General features: G+C 36.6%; 1 protein-coding gene across 3 annotated transcripts in view; it reads right to left on the bottom strand.

The window, feature by feature from the left end:
* ABHD2 (abhydrolase domain containing 2) overlaps positions 1–21,219 on the bottom strand; it is a 115,918-nt gene that overhangs the window by 86,998 nt on the left and 7,701 nt on the right. The window contains exon 2 of one of the 3 annotated variants that reach the window (XM_027851504.1): positions 9,894–9,928. The exons of the other annotated variants lie outside the window; for them this stretch is intronic. The gene's annotated coding sequence lies outside the window, so the exon portion shown is untranslated. The remainder of the gene's footprint in view (positions 1–9,893; positions 9,929–21,219) is intronic. 3 annotated transcript variants of the gene reach the window in all.

Raw genomic sequence — 21,219 nt, forward strand, 5'->3', positions numbered from 1 at the left:
CAACATTTTTTTTTCTTATACTTGCATCCCACTAATGCTAAGTTCCTTGAGTGAGGGACCATTTCTTTTTTTTCTTTTCTTTTTTTTTTGCTAGGCAACAGGGCTAAGTGACTTACCCAGGGTCACACAGCTAGTAAATGTTATGTGTTTGAGACTGTATTTGAACTCAGGTCCTTCTGAATCCAGGGCCGGTGCTCTATCCACTGCACCACCTAGCTGCCCCTTGAGGGACGATTTCTTGAGGCAGGGACTATGTCATTTTTGTTCTTCAATGAAATTCAATTCAAGAAATGTTCATTTCTTGTTTACCATCTTGCTCCCCAGTGCCTAGCATAGGGCACAGCAAGCACTTAATAAATGTTTAAATTGAAATGAATTTTGTGATTTAAACTGGCAGAAAAGAGAGAACGCTCCATGTACTGGAAATTTAGGGGGGAAAAAAGCAACTCTGTGATTTGTGCTATTTCTGGACTTATATCCTTAATGTTACTTTAACTTATCTCTGTACTGCTCTACCAATTCCTGTATTAACTTGCTATCCCGCTATCTGGTCTGGCATTAAAGCACAAACTGCCATTAAGTTCCAGAGTTCTAGGCTATATATACTTCAGACAGAACACTTACACATTTTGTCTGTGTAATTTTGCTGGAGACCTTCCTTCCTATCATTTATTTTTTGACTTCTGTTTTCCCATATCTTCCACGTCACCTAACAAAGCACAATAGGGCACTATCTATGGATACAGTTAACTAAAATAATAAATAAATAGAAGTTAATTCTTAACTCAAGGAACACTCAAAGGCAACCATCCTTGAACATGGAATATTGATATTTATACTCATCCTAAAACATTCTTTTAAACTACTTTCCATTTACAGCTTCACACCAAAAATGTTGGCACTTAAAATCAGCCTGGAAAATGAGATACTATTTCAGATAAGAAATTTGGACCTTTTCTCATTGGAATTAAAAAATACAAACAACAAAGATATGTCTCCAATATTACTCTGTTGTTCCGAACCCCTTATGCTTCAAATACCTACAGGCTTCTAAGTCACTTCTTAGTCTTTTCATATTAGAAGATATTGACACTAAAGGTATTTTTGTTTAAAGTCACAGAAGATCCACTATATGCAAATAATAATCATAAGTGATATTATCTTCCAATACAAAGGACAATTGAATAAAGTAAACCTCATTTCTGAAGTATTTCCACCTTTGCATCGAATATATTTCAGGTAATTGGTCTAGGTGACACAGAATTCTCTTGGAATAGACACTAAGTCTATTAGAGCAACCGGAAGATAATAGCATTAGCAACTGGAAGATAATTATCAATACAGGTTGAGCAGGTTATACTTGCATAATAGTAAGGTTTGAGTGTGTTTATTCCCCTGCTCAGAAACCTTCTTCCTGTTTTTACTTCGCTGGTCTTGAGAGAGCTACCGTAGGAGCTATTCAGATGCCAGTGATGTCCTTGGAAGCGAGGACCTGAATTGACGGAAAGTGAGGTTCAAGGTGGCCATAGCAGTCATGTGCTGAGTCATTGCTCAATTTCCAGTGTGAGCACTGACCTTGGAAATCAGCAAACAGCTACAAATCAGGACTTGAATTATTGTTTTGTTCTAGACTTATCTTGTCTAGATTTTAAATATGTTAATAATGTTAAAATATTAATAATGCAGAACTTTAAAATATATCATGGGCACTTTTGGGGGGGGGAGCTGATTGTTAAATATTTATCTGCACACTCCTGGGTCAGGATCCCCAAAACTCCTGCTGAGTTCTTCGATCCTACAAAATATACGCTCATCCTCATCCTCTCTAACCTTAGGGGCAAAAAGTCTATTAGGCAAATACATGCTTGCCCTGTAGACTAGTCCCACTTGACAATCACTTTGTCTTTAGTGTCCTGCTACAGAGTTGCCTCTGATAGTCCAGTACTTCATTTTAAACTGGAATTGTTAAGGTATAGGAATTGTTAAGGTATAAAAGGGTGTCAGGAGAAAAGGAGTTTGGCAGACTACAATATATCAGAGAAAAACAGGGATCAGAGAAAGCCGACTTTCTCCCAGTTTTGAACTTGCAGCTTTTCCAATTGCTACTTAAAGGTGTTCATACAATGCAATGCCCTGGAAAGGAAGAGATCAGAGGGAAAAGGTTGAGTTTCACCTGTTTCTCCTTTTAGGTGCCATTCAGCTGGTGTAGTCATTGCTATCATATGGACTAGGGACTAGGTATATAAGATAAAAATTTGCTATGAGGAATGGGACAAGAAACAAAAATTGAGAGATGTTATAAAGAAGATATGGCCAATATGTCAATTTGTTTTGCATTATTATTTGTTGTAGGAGAAAGTTTTATTGGTTGCTAGTAGGAGAGAGACTCATTGGAAAGTGATGGGGATGAAAAAAAAGCACTGCATGGGACACTATGCAAGGGTTAAAGATGAGATGCTGAGTTAGGGGAACAAGCAAGTAAACTGATAGAAATATAGAGTGTGTGAAGGAGAGTAGCATGAAATAAATTGCAAAGTAGGACAAAGACAGGTGGTAAAGGGTTAAATTCCAAGAAGCAATAAGATGTCCCTGAAGATTTTTGAACAAGGAAGTCCTTGTCCTCAAGTCGCTTACATTTTAATAGGGGAAGATAGATACTGGAAGACAGGCTGGAAAGGGGGGTAAAGAGATGAGGGGCAGCTGAGTATATGTGGTTTGGAGTTGGACAGGAAGTGGTATGGCGGTAGGATTCTGGGAGAGATAAGATGAAAGTTTGTCTATTAGAGCCTAGGGCACCAGAGACAGGAATTTGAGCTCCAGTAGGAGAAGGAGGAATGCCAGAGCAGGACAGACATGGAATAGATAATTCAGCAACACAGAATGAGAAGAAATGGTCAGAAAGGTAGGAGGAGAATCAAGAGAGAAAAGTGTCTTAAGATAATGAGAGAAGAAAGCATCCAGAAGGTGATTAACACTGTCAAAATGTGCAGGGAAGTCAAAAAAGATGACAAGTGACAAAAGGCCATCTGATTTAGCAAGCAGTTTAGTACTTAGTAACCTTAAGGAGAACAATTTTTATTACTGTTGTTGTCAAATGGTAGGGTAGGAAGCTGGGATACCGGAGCTACAGAGAAACAAGCACAAGAAGTGCAAGTAGTGAGTGAAGACAGTTGTTTTGTTTTGTTTTTGTTAAGGAATTTGGCTGTAAAAGAAAAGAGTGATAAAGGTCAATAGTTTGAGAGGAGGACAGTATCTAGTGAAGGGTTTTGTTTTGGGTTGTTTTAAGGATAGCTGATATCTGAGCCTGTTTAGAGGCAAGAGGGAAGGGAACAGTAAATAAGAACAACAGAGAGAGGAGATGATAGCAGGGACAAGCTCTTGGAAGAGATGGGAAGGGATGAGATCAAGGGAACAAATGGAGAAGAGTTGCTTTGACAAGGAGAAAGACCACCTCTTCATTAAAGACTGGAACAAAGGAAGAGAGAATAGGTATGATATCGAAGAGTTTTGAGATAGGAGATGGGCAGAAAAGGAAGTTCATGATAGATGGCTTATATGCTCTCAGTAAATTATGAGGTGAAATACTCTACAGAAGGGGTGAGGGAAAGGGTGGTATAAGAAACTTGAGGAGAGAAGATAAAGTCTGGGACAGCTGCTGTTGGGAATGTGATCCTGTTGTGCAGCAGTGAGGGCACTGTTGAGATTAGGTAACAAATTTGCAGTGGACCCAGTGAGCACAGTTATATGACTTCCTCCGGTGGCATTCCATAGGACACAAGTAGGAGTGGAGAAGACAAATGGTTAGGGTTTGGTGTAGAATGAGTGGTGACAGAAAAAGAAGGCAAGGGATTCAAGGGAAGAGGACAATGTATAACTGAAACTGGGAAGAAAGTCAGGCAAGAGCAGGGGTGATGGTCTAGGAAAGCAGTGGAGTGACAAGAAGTTGAGGCAAGGAAAAAAAATAGGTTTAAGAGGAATTAAACATAGGGAGAGCTAGAAGGACAGAAGCCTATGATCAGAAAAGAAATTTTAAAGTTTGGGATTCTGGGGGTAGTACAGTTATGACTAATGGTAAGATCAATGGCATGTGGCCAGGGTCAGGATGTTTGAAGGGACATCTACATGTACACCGAAGTCCTCAAATATTAGGAAACAGGTTGAAATAGAAAGAAAGAATGTGAGCCAGGTACTAACTCCTTGAAAAAAGAAGGACAATGACCTACAGCTAATAGAAAACAGCAACAAGGAAGATAAGGAAGAGAAGGAAGAGAAGTTGCTGAGTTAAGGGTCTGAACCAAAAAATATAATTTTGATAAATTGAGTCACTAGTTAAAATATTTATGTACATATATGTGTGTGTACATATAGAGTATATATGTGATATATGTGTGTATGTATACGAGTATATTGTATATATGTTATATGTACATATATAAAATTGAAGACTTTTTAATATATATACTTGTTTACAAAGTAAAAGAGGAAATGGACTTTTTTTTCAGCTGGATAAATAACCCTGTGGAAAAATTAAAGTACTTTCTAAACTATGATAGGGAAAATTTAAAACTTTCCAGAACATTCTGAAAATAAATTTATTCTCTTACACAGAGAAACCATTCATTTCTCAGGCAGAAAACAACCAGGGTGATTCCCCTAGCCTAGGCAGTTTGTGAAATTTTAAAGCCAATGGTTACTTTACTGAAAGATGACAGATCATAACATCTTATTTAAAAACCTATGATATACTTACAGAATATAGAAATTCAGTAAAATCTCAGTAGCCAGGATTTTTAATTAACTGGAATTTATTAACACATACTTAATTTTTGAGATTAAGAGGATTTTTTAAAAAATCACCTTATATCAGAGATTTCTTCTACAAAGAAACCTCGTGGGTTTGTCTTATGGTCAGTACAGATTCAGCTCAATCTTCAACATCTAAAGTCCTGTATAATGATGTTCAGGATGATGACACTGAAGCAGGATAAGACTTTCAATTAATGATCTTCACTTTTTATCAGTATACTAAAGCTGGAATATACACTTATGCAACCGTCAGAATCAAAGAATTTGACAAAAAGAAGGGACCCCTGTGGCTATCTGGTCCAACTCACATTCAAAAGAAAAGTCTACTATGACATAGTTGACAGGTACTTGTCCAGTTTTTGCTTGAAGACCTCTAAGGAAGGGGAATTTGCCCATCTCTGAGGCAGCCCATTTCACTCTAGGACATCTCTAATTGTTGTAAAGTTTTTCCTGACATCAAATCTCTGTAAATTTTCCTCACTAGAGGTCCTATATTACAAAAGGAGTTTATAAGTTTATATTTAACTTGATATCCCACTCTGGAACTGTTTAACTGAAATATAATCACAGACTTAAGAGATGAAAGGAACTTTAGACATCATCTAGTCTAATGGTGTCAAATTAAAATAGAAACGGATCCCTGCTGGCAGTATGTTAACTTAGAAAACCACAAATTAACGTTATCTATGTTGTATTTGTATTTATTTTTGTTAAACATTTCTCAACTACATTTTAATCTAGTTCAGGCTGTACTTGGGAGTTTTACACAGTTAGTAGAATGGTAGGCTGAAAAGTTGATATTTCTGTCTAATCCCCTCATTTTACAAGTGAGGAAACTGAGGCCCAGAGCAATTCATCGATTTATTCAAGCTCAGTTACAAGTTACTAGCAGAGGGCCTGAACTTAGGTCTCCCAACTCCTGGTTCAGTGCTTTTCTTTTTTTTCTTTTTTAAATTAAATCATGCCTTGGCTTCTTAGAACACAGAATTAGTAGAATACAAAGATCAATGTAATTTTTCCCCTATAAAATGATAAAATCATATAATTTAAAAACCCAAATATTTTAATGAGAACAAACTGGTTTCAATGATAACTTGTAATCAGCAATAATATGGCTACTCTCTTGGAATTCAAAGTCTGTCCAAAAAAGCAGCAAGTAACTAGATCAACAAGCAGATAAGACTACCTGACAAAGATATAGAAAATACCCTCTTCCTTAAGTCTGCTCTGTCCAACTTTTCAGACTACAAAAAGATGGAAAGAGATAGCTTACTATATATTTTTTAGTTTAGAATACTTTATTTTATTATTTCAATAGTTAACAGTGGTTCTCTTAGAAGACTAAACCATATGGCATTTTAAAATTTGCCAAAGATATGTCTTTGGCTTAGTGCTGCCCTAAGATCAGAGGATCATAATAGCTTTAGGGCTAGGAGGGATCTTGAGGTCTTCCAGTTTAACTTTCATTTTATAGATTAGGAAACTGAGGCCCAGAATGGTAAAGTAACTTGGCCAAGATCACCCAGAGAGTACTTGAACCAATGATTACAAATCCAGCACTCTGTTCCACTACAATTACACTGCTTCCCACCATCCTAAAACAACAACAACCGAATGATCAGGTATGGAGGGCAAGTTTATATGCAACCATTTTAAGAAATAACTTTAAAAAATAAATTAGAGACCCACTGAATTTTTTTAAGAGTATTTTATAAAACAGCAGGTTTGGAGGTTATAGGATCATACATTTAGGGATGGAAAGCACCTTAGAGATTCTCTAAACCAACCCCTTAATTTTACAGATGAGGAAACTGAAGCCTATTCAGTGACGTGCCCAAGATTACACAGACTCTATGAGTGACAGAGTCAAGATTTGAACCTCAGGACTCTAGATTCCAAATCTTGTTTTTATCAGTGCACCATTGAGAGATGAATTAGGGTTCAGTTGTGCTGAATACTTAATACCTAAGACTAGTACAAAAAAGCTAAGAATAGTTCATTTTAGTTAAGAAGGCTAGTAAATAAAATCAAAATGATTTATGATAGTGTGTACCTCTGGATGAAGAAATCTGCATATGATCATTGTTCATCTGTAAAAAAAAAATCTCTCACTTAGGTTTCCAATGAATACTTGTCACTACCTTCCTGAACTTTCAAGACTTAACACATCATCCTAGTTAGTCAATTAATAAGTATTTATTAGGTGCCTATTAGGTGCCAGGTATTGTATTAAAGGTTGGGAGTACAAAAAGAGACAAAAGATAAGTTTCTGCCCTCGAGGAGCTTCTTACTGAAGGAGGGAGACAATGGGCAACCAAACCTGTACAAACACAATATATAGAAGATAAAAAGAAAATAACTGAGAGAGGGAAGGCACATAAATAGCAACCATTACTGTGACGCCTGTTTGGAAAATTACAAAAGAGCCCTAGCTGGTATGTTCCCCAACTGGTAAGTAAACATGGCTGAGAGCTACCCGCCTGGCCAGGCAACGTCTAGTACTAAGGGCTCCAAGCTGAAGGGACTGTGTGGGTTGTTTTAATGCCATGTAGAATCCCATCCTACTTCCATCTCCACTTCATTTGCTACCAGTCACAAAAGGTAATCACCCCCACCCATACAGAAAGCCTATCTCTGCCAATGAGCTGACTCTGGACTTAGATCACGGACTCCCTTCTCTTCCTTGTTCCTTGCTCTGCCACTGCAAATGGGAAAACTTTCTACAAAATAAGGCTTATAAGATTCTTTGATATCCACAGATGGAAGTTATATTATATTGTAATTGAATAATATACTGAATATTATTTCAATATTATTGGAAGTATTTTAGTCAAAGATTCTAATATATATATATAATATATATATATACATACACACATACATACATATTTTGTGCAGGGGACTACAGAATAATTCAGAATTCAATCTCAGCACCTTCCTCTTCATGGAAGAAAAGATTCCCAAATACTAGAAAGACTGAGGAGTGGGTAGAAAAACACAAAAATCAGTACCTCAAAGATACTAAATGTGTTCTCTGGAAGTGGGTGGATGGGGAAGGGTGGCGGGGGGGGGAAGCAGCGATCAGGGTGAAGAAGAGAACAGGCCATAGACATGATACGAACTCAAGACAGTTCATTGGTAGGGGGTCCTTCTCTCCCTGCTAAGGAGGATGGGAACATTAGGCCTTGGACAAATTACTTACCCTCTCTAAGCATCATTTTCTGCATCTAGAAAATGAATAGTTTAGACCAGATGACCTCTAAAGTTCCTTTCTATATCTAATCTATATTCCTATGATCCTATTGCCAAAAAAAGATAAGAGTAACAGTAACTACCAACCTATATATCACCTACTTTCTTAGCTTTTATAAAATCATTATGAGAATAATCTAGACAAATTTCAAAGGCATGCTTTAGTTTAAGAAAGGAAGAGGCAGGCTTTCACTAATGATATTCTACAGCAGACCACCACTTTAGAGTCACAGAATTGCCTAAATCCCATTGTGCTTTATTATTTGTTAACTTTTTACCCCTGACTTAAGTTCCTTTCTTGAAAATGAGAGAGTTGGACTAGATAACTCCAAAGTCCCTTCTAGCTCTAAATCTACAATCCAATTAGCATATTTTAAAAAATGGACTCTGTATAACAAAATATTGCCTTAAAGGCTCTCTACAACAAGGCTTTTCCTATTCATGTCAAAATTTTAAAATGTTAATAAAACAGATATCTAAAAGCTCTGATGATTAATACAAGAAAGGCATATAACAAAGCTAAATATGTGCTAGTCAAAAGTGTTTGCCACCGTCATGGAGGCTCTCTTGTGTAGAGAATCAACTGAAGGCGGCCGCCTAGTGAACTGAGGTACTACAGATGCTCCTGCTTTAGGATGCTATTGTGCTGACTGAATCAAACTCTGAAACACAGTACAAACTCCTAAATGAGCGAAATAATCACTCAAAAGAGTTTGGCTTAATCCTTTCGCAGCACGGAGCAACGGTCTTTTGAGTCAGCAGGGTTCAATTCCTTTTGTCACTTAGTATCTACGTGACCCTGGGCCTCAGTTTCTTCATTTGTAAACTGAGGGTGTCTGACTCAATGGCCTCTAAATCTATGATCTCATGATCAATCAACAAACATTTATTAAGCTCCTACTAAGTGTCAAGCAATGTGTTAGGTATTGGTGATATAAAAACAAAATGTTGTCCTCAGGGAACTTATATTCTAAGACCAAGGAATTTAGTCCCTCAGCATTCATTACCAACTACCAAAATTCTTATGGAGATATTCTATTCAAGGGTTTAGAAGTCAACAGCTTTGGTGATGAAGGGATAGAAAGTCTGAGAAAAGAACTAAGAGGTAATCTTGGAAATGTGCACTAAATTTAGGTGTACACTTGTATTTATGTTTTAGTTTTCCAACAAGAGAGGTAGACATCTAAAAAGGAAAATAAAAGCAGTAGGGGAGATAGAACCCCATTACTGCATTACTTGTTGCTAAACAGACTCGGATACACTGCAGATTAAATTATATCTTCCCCAAAAGCCAGGTAGAGTAAAAGTTTGATATGGAATTGTTAGCATCTGGGACAGTCACTATTTTTGTTGATGTCAAGTTGATAGTGCACATTTTATTATGGTGATTCACTTGGGGTTTTTTCCCTAGTCATAATAATGTGTTGGTACTCAGTCAATCCACACTCTCGCCAAATCCCACTTGTTATCCACAAGTGGAATGGACTGTCTAGGGTGGTGCTGGCTTCCTTTCCTCACTGGAAGTCTCCAAACAGAGGCTGAATGACCACTTATGAACTATGACACTGAGGGAAAGGACATGACAACGAACTCTATTATGGTTCCACTCATCATTCTCTGACTTCCCAGACCAAAACACCCTTCCCTAGCTACTGCTCCTGTTATGTGTCCCTCCATTGGAACATAAGTTCCTTGAGGACAGGGATTATCTAGTTCTTTTCTATTTATATAGCCATTGCTTAGCACAGTGACTGGCATACAATAAGCACCTAATGGATTTTACTCATTCATTCATAGAGGGAATCCTTGATTAAGTTCATGTTGGACTAAATTACCTTAACATTCCTTCCACCTCTGAGATACTCTGACTCTGTAAAGAAAAAAAAAAGATCCTGAAGGTGGTCTCTGTCAAATTCCTCATAAATTTGTCAACCCTATAAAAAAAAAAAAAGCTTCAGTACATCGCCTTCACACATGCCAAAGAATAGGGCTTGGTGCAGGACAATGATTCAAAAGCATCTACAATTGTAATGCAGAAGCAATACAGGCCATTTTATTTGGGGGTTATTGACAAAGAAGCTGTTTTCCAAAGCAAAGAGGGAAAAAAATTTCTACATGTATGAAATCACAGTTTTCTCATTTTTCTCATAATTCCAATACAAAGTTTATATTATTATGTCACCCATTCCCTCCTGCAGAACACTCACTTGTCTCAGCAAGTTTTCTAGGCCTTCATTAAAACTCAAAGGTAACTCCAACCTGCTGCTACCCACTTCTCCCATGGGCACACTTCTGTTCACACTGTGTCTAAAGAAGCAGCTTTCTTCTGAACAACATGCCACAGGTGCTCTATAAAGAGGCAGTACTAGATAATAAACCAGCTTAAAGACAGGTGTGGTGCAACAGAAAACAAATACATTAGGGCGTGATTACTTGCATTATAGAAGGATTCTTCTTTTTTTGAACTTGCATGGTATTCATTTACAGATCAATAATTACCAAAGTTGTATGGAGGTTAGAGGACAGGAATTGGGAATTTGGGAGGGACAGAAGCAGGGCTCGCAGCTAAAGTCTTAGAAATCATTGCTTTTTGAAGATCAATCTATCAGGAATTAAGACAATGTATTTCTAATATAACATAGAGAACATTTCCATTTGCCAAAGTGCTTTATCCAACTTTAGCAGTGAGTGAGATTGGGGAAGACCCCTCATAAAATTTAAACTTAAATAAGTTAAATAAGGTAAAGACCCCTAATAATAATATATGTGTGTACATGTGCCCAGCTCAGGAAGCTTGTAAATAGCCCAGATGGATATGTTCAAATTACTGCAAAAATAATCACCACTACAAATTATTCCAGGATCTGAAATGAACAAAAACAGGATGTACTAAGACGATACTTGAAGGAGTGGGAGGCAGGTAAAACCTATGTAACAATTCTGTAATTTCCTCTGCTGTTGCTGGGGTAGTTTTTTCATGTTTAGATTGTGCCCTCCGAAGCCCAGCCAATGGGATAAGAGGTAGGGGCTAGGGAGGAGTTGCAGTTAGAACCTATAAAAATCTTTGTTTGGCTGATACCACCTGTGCTCTTGCATTGAACTGCCTTTTGGTTTGAGTTGCCCTTTCTCGAGATCTAAATAAAATCCTTTCTACTTTCTACCTGGAGAAGCCTCTGAATTAATTTGGGTAAGGGTCATCGCTGTCCCACACAGCAGGCATCTATTACATAAAGTAAAGTGTGCCTGGAGGCAGCTGGGTAGGTCAGTGGATAGAGAGAGCGGGGCCAGGAAGTGGAGTCAGGAGTTCAAATCCAGCTTCAGACACTTACTAGCTGTGTGACCCTGAGCAAATCACTTAACCTCTGCCTTAATCCACTGAAGAAGGAAATGGTGGCAAAACACCCCAGTAGAAAACCTCATGAACAGTATGGTCCATGGGATCATGAAGAGTCAGTCATGATTTCATTCACTAGCACAGGGGTAGGTAATTTGCTCAAGTTAAAGAGTCTAACTGTATAAAAATTAAAAACAAATGCTCAAAGTACCAGTACAAGAATCATCATTTTCACAACTGAAAATATTATAACTCAATAATAATGTTGGCATGATAATTAATATTGGGATAATGTAATATAACATTGGTTGGTCAACCGATTGATTTAAATTGGCATAATATAATTGATTAAAAATATAACACTATATTCATAGACATTACTTGATAACATTAAAATTGAGTGGGAATATTGCTTCTTTCTTTTCATTCATTTCTTGGTTTATAGCATAACTCCTTCACTCTTCCTTCCCTGTATCCTTTTCCCTCCCTCAACTCTCCTTCTTCCATCCCTGTCTTGCAGTCAAGAGGCCCAACCACCACTCCTCTACCCTCACACTTAGTAAAATGAGAAGAAAGAGGAAGCTGAAAGTCTTCTCAAAGAATGTGATATGGAAGAAATGTTTGTGGTTCCCAATAACCCTTGTCTTGACTAGGATTTTTTAAAAAAAATTTCAAATTAATTGTTTTGTTTAAAGTTGTGCCTATCTGGAGAATGACAAAGTATCTGGTTAGTCAGCTATTAATTCATTAAACAATATTATTAAATGCCTAATGGACAATGCATTGAGGTAGGGGAGTATATAATAAAATAAAATAAAAAAAAACATGGTCACTAATCTCAAGGACCTTATAATCTAGAAGCCATTCTGTTGCTCACATTTGTACCACCAATTCACAATCGAATAATAGAAATGTACCAAATGCCTCCTACTCCATGCCAGATTCTACTAGATTTCTGATGTTTCTGTGTGCAGGGGGGAGGTGGGGAAGAGAGCAGTTGAGGTGACATGAAGAAACAAAAAAAGTATAAGAGCTTTTCTGCAGGGACTTTATAATTTGATTAAGATGGCCAGACACAATGAAAATGCAATTAGAAAACAACTTAAGAGCAAATAATTATTAAATGTTATAGTATAAGAGTATACTAACTGTAGAAATTCAAGTGAGTGATTTGGGAAGGCCTCATGGAGGTAAGGCTTGAGTTGATCCTGGATGGATTAGTTAGATTTAGATGGGGGAAAGGGTCTTCAGGTAATGGAAAAGGGACAGGATTCCAGGAAAGAGACCAGCTGAACCAAGTCATGCAGCTGGAATGAGCATGATATACATGGGGAAAAGACTGGCCTGATGAAAGAGAAGAGTGCAAGCTGAGGAGTAATGTAAAATAGAAACATATTATATCAAGGTCTCAGGATATCACTTACAATTTAAATTCCTGTAGGCCACTTGGGAACTAGGATAGGGTGTATTCTGTCTAGGCAATACACTTAAAATATTAGTTTTATCTCATTAAGGTGCCTTCATATGTGGGGGCTGATGAAAGGCTGAGAAAATGGGAAGCATTTATTTTGTCACTTAGAGCCCAACCCATGAGATCAGAGACATGCACTGTCACTGGCCAATTTTATGTTACACAGAGCACCCTGATGACATCTAAGTAGAAGAATATAATCTTAAAAACATGAGACTTGCATGTTTTTCTCATTTTAAAGAAAACTGCTTTCCATATCAGTTGAATACCCTCTTCAAGATCCTAAAATTCTTAAATTCTCCTCTTCCATAGCTTGCCACTATCCTTTATGGGGTCAGTTTATAGTGACATACACAGATCTCAAGATTGCTTTAAAAGTAATTCAAATTCTACACCTTTATATATATCCTGATAGAAATGTAGGTCAGTGCCTTTTTGATTAGGCCCTCATATTAGTAATATGACATGCCTCATTTCTATGGTACTCCTTTAAAGAAATTTAAATTAGTAGCCACCTAGTAGATACTCAGTAAATACTTGTTGAAACTCAGAAAAGCGAATGATTCTAAGAAATCACTGATCAAATTACTTAAAAATTTCCTCATCATTAGATCATCATGTTAAGCTCAGAGTAGAATGGGTCTATTATGAATTATTTCTAACAGCTACATGGTAATGACTCTAATCCTTCTTTAACACCTCATCATGGCCCAAAGATGATCCTGGGTTCTTTAAGGCTATACTAGAGTGGAGTGTGAACTCTAGCAGACCTACTAGTCAAACTAAAAAAGCTTCAAGTATAGTCTAGGTGACAGGGAAATGTTTTTTGTTTGAAGCTCAGCCCAGCTAAGCTTGGAGAAGGCTGGCCACCAGGTAATGATTTTATTTTTATTTTTCAGTCACAGCAGTTCATCACCATACACTAAGTACGGCAATAATTTGTGTTAAAGAAGTGTCCATAACCTGCAAAACCAGAGTTCTTTGAAGTGCTAAAGTATTTGTAAATAACAATAAAAGAGTTCTAACATCCTGAGAGATTTCAAAGTCTTATCACTGTTATTTCTGCTGGTGGCATAGTGGAGAGAGCACTGGGCCTGGAATCAGGAAGACCTGAGTTCTAATCTAGCCTCAGACACTAGGTGTGTGATACTAGGTAAGTCCTTTAACCTGTTTCTTTTGGCTTCCTCAACTGTAAAATGGGGATAATAACAGCACCTACCTCCCAGAGTTGGTATGAGGATCAAAAAAAATAATATTTGTAAAGTACTTAGCACAGTACCTGACATATAAGAAGAGCTAGATAAATGCTTAAGTCCCTTTCCCTTCCCTTCCCTTCTAAACAAGCGATTACATGCAGTAGAATCACTTTATCCCACTGAAAGGCTCTAACACTGAGACTATACACAACCCTTCCACCATTTTAATCTGTTTCAGAAATACCAGCCTGGGTTTGAATCAGAAATATATGAATTTGTTTTAGGAACCATTGTAGGAAGGCTGAAGCATATTGTTGGGTTGTATAAGACAGAAAAGGACAAAGATTAGAAACCACACCCAAATCTATGAACAGAATAGCAGTTGTTTATAAAAACAGTTGGATGACAATACTTGGGTTCCCTATCTGTATATCCTTATCTTCCAATATTAACCATGGCCTGCAGAGTTCTACATTAGGTGTGTCCACTCTACTGCTTGCTTTACCCTGCTGTACATTCTAAAGTCAATTAAGATTGCTCTTCTCCTGATTCTCTCTTACTGTTCCATGAGCGGTACTCTTACTTGTGGCCAAACCACATCCTCCCTTTCTACTGAAAGTGAACACTTATTTTTTCTTGTAAGTTCTCCTGATTGATTGAGGAAATGAGACTTTTTAAGTCAACATAGAGCTAAACCGATAAATACAATAATTATATGAGTTGACTGGTATAGCAGTAGGTCAAAGATTATCCTGGTGAGTTAGAGAAGGATAGAATAAAGGTAAATAGCATGCTCCTTGACAGCAAGAATTCTGTCCCCTATTGTTCTGTGTATTTTCTAGCACCTAACAGCGTTCTATCTACAGTAGGCAAATATTACATATACTAGGAACGCGATGAATTCATTTTTTTAAGAAGTAAGGGACTTTTCCCCCTTTATTTGTAGTGGTAGAGATACTATGAGAATGGAAAACTGTATATATTCTCAGGCTCAATTAATATGTCAGCTAAATTGCTAAACTGATTTTTTCCTTTTTCTTTTTTATTCTTTGCTATAAAGGAGATCTCTCTGGAGAAAGAAAAAAAGATCTATTTGGAAATGAAGGTGATGTAAAAACAAGTATCAATAAAACTTTTTTTTAAAGGACTACAGAGCTAATGAATACCTGTTGACTCATGTGTTTAACGAACATCTACCTCAGCTGTATGTGATTTAACAGGCATCAAAGTGAACCACCACCACCACCACCAAAAACACTGTGATCTTACCATGGACACCAATGGACATCCCTGAATACTCATCTAAGCCTATGACCTCACTTCTCTTTCTAAAACCGCCACTGATGAATGATAACTACCTGAATTTAGAGAATGCTTTAAGGGTCTCAAAGTGCCTTCTTTACAATAAGCATGTGAAGTATTAGTACAAGTATTATCATCTTCATTTTATAGGTCAACTAAGTAACTTGCCTGTGACCATAACAGCTAGTAATTTCTGGAGTCAGAATTTAATCCTAGGCCTTTTAACTTCAAGTTCAAGCCTTGTTAAATGATAACATAGTGTGTATTTACTGCCCAGTTTGAAAACTGTGACAATTATCTACAGGTACATGTTAGGGAAGATCAATAGAAAGGAATATTATAAGCAAATCCTTGATAGTGAGAGATGGTAAAATATACTGATTACTAACTTTGTAATGCTGAACAGAAATTTATTATAAACAACTTGTACAGCAAAGTCTATTAAGTATTAAACTATTACAGAACTTCACGTTACCTCCCAATTTAAATATATATATACATGTATATATATACATGTGTATATATATATAGATATAGATATAGATATATAGATATACACACAGACAGAAAGAGAGAGAGAGAGAGAGAGAGAGTACATTTTACATGGTTGTCAGCATGAACATATGGCTGGATTTTGCCTTTTTCACTTAACATTATTTCATATATATGATTTCATATATCTATATATTCAACATATTTTCCATTTTTAAGCAATTATCTAGTATTCTATCATGTTAATAGTTAGGTGGCTCAATGGATAGATAGCCTGGAGTCAGAAGATCTGAGTTCAAATCTGGTCATAGATACTTCCTAGTTGAGTGACCTGGGCAAGTTACCTAACTTCTGCCTCAATTTCCTCATCTATAAAATGGGGATAATAAAAACACTTAGCTCTCAGGGTTGTTGTGAGGATAAGTTTGATATCTGTAAAGTACTTTACAGACTTTTAAGCGCCATATAAATACCAACAATTACTATTTCTATTACTAGTACTATTATTATCATTATAAAGATGTTAACATGTCATAAATTGTTAAGCTGTTCCCTTATTGTGGGACATGAGGAATAGTCTACCCTTTTTTTGCTTTCAAAAACAGCATTTCTATGAACATGTGTACAAATAATTTTCCCTTTTATTTCATAATAAATATTAAAATGTTAATAGCTGAAAGGGACCTTAAAGATCATTTAATCCCCCTTCCTCATTTGCAGAGTTATAGTCTCAAAAGTAGAATTATCATGTCTAAGGTAAGAAAAACCAAATAGTTTATTAATCCTTAAAACCATTCTATAATTCTTTAAAAAATACAGAGCATACTTAATTTAAGAATGAATCAACTAGAGCATGTACAGTGTTAGTAACGTCACAGTGAGTCAATAGTAGAATCACAAGAGATAATGCCAACAATGTTCCAACCACGACAGCCTTAAAAGAACAGACTGATTAATAAAATGATGAGTGGCACCTCTTGTTTATCCTAAAGAATATATATTTCAATATATGTCCTTGGTCTGTAATATGTTAGCTCTGGGTTAACCTAGAAATTAAACAAGGATTTGGTAGAACATAAATTGTGTCATCAGTTGATTCTTCTAAGATTCAAGAAAAAAAGGAAAATGCTTCCCTAAGTATTTCAGTATTTTCATAATCAGCTTGAGTTAAAGAGACCAGGCCAATTAACCTAAGGCAAAATTTTCTAGCTCATCAAAATGGCTTTCTGGAAGGTAAGAAAGAGGTGAGTAGGGGGTAAGGTTAAAAACAAAATACCAGGTCAAAGTCATTTTAAAAAATTATTTTAGCATTTTTCATTCCTTGCTATTACTAGTTAGACCAGTCAGTTAATAAACATTTATTAAGCACCTGCTATATGCTAGCTAGACAATGTACTAAGCATTGGGGATACAAAGAAAGGGAAGACAGTTCCTCTTCTCAAGGAGCTCATAGTCTAATGGGAGAGACAACATATAAGTGACTATGTGAAATGAAGTAGAAAATTAGCAATCTCTAATTTTCTGATTTTTAGGCTAGATTCTTCTCAGTCCCACTGCATTCCTGCACTTAGCACAATATGTTCATAAAAGGTGTTCAATATAGAGAAAAAAATTGTATTTTAGTTACAAATATGTACAAGTAGGGTCAATGGTGACATGGAACTCAGCACAAGCCCAAAGCCTGGGCTGCGTATGGCCTAGTAATATTTGGTAAATAGGATCATCTCTCTATAAATGATAGTTTTTAAAGTATTACCTATATATATTTATTCGATCAAAAGTCACTGGACCCTGATTACCCCGAAGTAATTCTTTTATTCTTTTTTATTCCCTCCCGCTCCATTTTTCCATAGCTACTCTGGAGCCCAAAGTAGGTGTCACAGTGGATAGAATGCTAGACCTGGAGTCAGGAAGAAATTGAGTTTAAATCCTGCCTCTGACTACACTAACTTGAATTTTTTGTATGACATTGTTGATCACCTTATCCTTCTTGAAATTCTTGCTTCCCTTAGTTTCTGTGCCACTGTATTTTCATGATTTTCCTCTTACTACTCTGACTACTCTTTGTCTTCTCACCTATCATCCATCTTGGCCCTCTTTTCTTTTCTCTCAATATTTTCTCCCTGAATCTAGAGTATGAGTGATCATATTTATTCCCATAGCCTTAACACCTCTATGTGGATGACTACCAAATCTGTGGCTCTAGTTCTAACTTTTCCCCAAAACACCAACATATCCAACTCTTGCAGGATAGCTCCACTTGGGTGTCCCTTAAATTAAATACCATAAATTCAAACTGTCTAAAAACATCTATCTTCTTAAAATCTGTCCCTAAATTCCCTATTTCTATTGATGGTACCACCACTCTCCTTCCCAGGTACTTAAGCTAAAACCTCAATTATCTTTCAATTTTTCCTCTCCCTCAACCCCCAACTCTCAGCCATTATGTTGCTAAATCTGTAATCTCTCTCAAATCTGTCCTCTGCTTTTCATTCTTATTGTACCCAGCTTAATTCAGGTCCTCATCACCTCTTGCCTAGACCATTTGAATAGGCTCCTAAATTGGTCATTTTCCCTTCCCATCTCTCCCTTCTTCAATTCATCCCTTTATAGCACTATCTACCTAATCTTTCTAATGTAACTTTCTGAGCTCCTCTTCCTCCAATCAACAACGTTCCATGGTTTCCCATTGCCTACTGAATAAAAACAATATTCCTGTCATTCAAGGCCCTCCATGACATGACTTCAATTTAGCAGTTTACAGGCTTATCTCATACTCTGACCCTTCATTAATACATCTTAACAGTCATTTAGTAAGTGACTACTATGCATCAGGCATTAGGGACACAAAGACAAAAATTAAACTATCTTTGCCCCAAAGGGCTGGTATTCTCTTGGGGGAAACACCATGTACTCTATTATCTAGATAAACAAGACTACTTATCCTCCCCTATTCCTTTCCTGCTCTTTGTGACCTCCATGCCTATATTCAATATTATTTTCTATAATAATCACCCCCTCTCACCCACCATGCCTGGAATAGGTTGTCAGCATCCTTTCTCTCATACCCACCCCCTCCCCAACTCACCCACAAATCTCAAACCCTGAAATACTTTGCTTCCTTCTTTCAAGGCCCAATTCAGGTACTGACACTTCCATGAAGTGATTCTTATCCCTTCTCATTAGACATCTCTTCCTCCTCAAATTTCTCACAGTATATATTTGAGTCTAACCCTTTCCATTCAACTCAACAAGTATTTATTAAAGGTTTAGTAGAGCAAGGCACTTACATGTGTATTGTGGTTATCTATATAAATGTTTCGGTCGTAATTCCTTAAGGACTGGGGCTACATCTTATCTTTGTATCCCTAGCACTTAGCACGGTGCCTTGCACATGGTAGACGCTTAATAAAAATGTTTGTTGAATTAGATTACATATTCCTTTGATAAACTTTTTGTCTCCACTAAAGTTCTACTCTGATGCCTCAATGTGGTATGGAGGTGACCTTGGATTCTTGAAGGCTACATTCTAATAGATTTCAAACTCTCGTAGGATTTATTAAGTAGGAAAGGCTTTGAGTATGGGCTTAGTGATAAGACTGCACCTACAATATCCAAAGACCATGCCAGACACATTTGGAGAGGTCCATCATCAGTCTGGTCACAGGGTGATGAAATTTTGAATCATGGTAGCTCTTAAAGACCTTCTACTAAGGTCTAGAAGAAGGTATAATCTTCATTAGTGGAAGAGATGCTTACACTGATGAAGTTACAGGTTAATAGAGTATTAAAGAATAAGTGCTTTGATAAAATGGTATCTAATGTCTACTGAAGGTAGTGTATAATACCTAGCATATGACACACACTCAATAAATATATTAGTTGATGATAATGATGACAGGCTAGGAAATGTGTTTTATGAAGCTTTTTAAATAAGGAAAATATTCTTGGGAATAATTTATCTGGTATTTTCCATTATGTCACTATTTTAAAAGGGTGCATTTTTCAATGTCACTGACAAGAGTGAACACTTGATTTTCATGACTGGAATGGAGAATGGAACTGTAGTTGGTGTATTTCCTACCTTAGAAGCAAAAGGTATCTGGCACATAATCATCAAATTGAAATGAGATGTGAGGTGCTAGAAATAATGATTCCATTTATGCTGAGTTTATATCAGAAATGCAGCACTAGGACTGTTAGGTTTCTGAGATAATAAAAATAAGTCACAAGAAATAGGAAGCCCAAATCACCACAAATATCTAGTTATATTTTATTTATCTCAGTTTTTGGGTAGGAATAATGTCAAAATCAGATCACTGCTGAAATCCAATAGAATTCCAGGCAATTCACAAGGAAATGGGCTCAATTACATCAGTAGTCAGCAAAGGGAGCAGTTCAGAAATGACTGTCATCTATAGTCAGCTCCAAGTTATCCTTTTTGTGGCAAATGTATAATCCCAGCATGCTCTGGGCTGCTTCCTGGCACTATCAGTTTTGAATGAATTAAGGGAATATAAATTTTACAGTTAGCCAAAGTAAAATATAATGAGGAAGGTAAATATGTTCTCCTAAACATATATCATACATTTTGAAGGGAAAGTTTCCCTTTGAAAAGCTTCCCTTCACTAATGTAGATAGATCCAGTTGACCTCATATGGAAATGCTGTCAGGGATGTTGGAGTATTTCTGCTTTGGGTGGGAGGCTGGACTAGATGAACTCTAATTTCCTCTGTTAACTGTTAAGGTTCTGTAAAGCCCCATATCCAGGCTATGATGGTAGATAGTAATCATGTTGCATCCCTGTGGTGGAAGAAAAACAATTTGAATAAAAAACAACAATATGAACTATTACTTAACACTTTTGTGTCTGGAAATGAATTTCATAAACTTAATTAAGCCCATGTATCCAAACAAGCAGCCAGAGAATACCTTCCAAATGATACCAAATTCAGAGCTGTAGATCAAAATCTTTTCTTCTTCCTCAGTCAGGTGTTATAACAGTCATTATCTCAGGAGACAGAAGAATCCTTTGTAAACACATTACTGATAATTGCAGATTTCAGTCTCTCATACATTATTTAAAAATAGAAATGTTTAATTTTTCTGAAGGTTGTATAGTATAAGAATATTTTTTTTAAACTGTGGCTAGAGAAGACTTCAATTATCCCTATTAACTCCTAGGAAAATTGAAAATCCCTAACTGGATTAAATCACCTGCCCAGAGTCACATTTCAAAAGTAGGCAAGGAGGAATGGCCAAAAGATATGGATAGTTTTCAAAATAAGACTTGCAGACAGAAAAATGATCCTATGAAAAAGGCTCCAAAATAATGAGAAATGAAAATTAAAATGACTTTTGAGATT

Source organism: Vombatus ursinus, unplaced genomic scaffold (assembly GCF_900497805.2).
Source record: "Vombatus ursinus unplaced genomic scaffold, bare-nosed wombat genome assembly UNPS02009205.1, whole genome shotgun sequence".
In the NCBI taxonomy this organism is placed as follows: Eukaryota; Metazoa; Chordata; class Mammalia; order Diprotodontia; family Vombatidae; genus Vombatus; species Vombatus ursinus.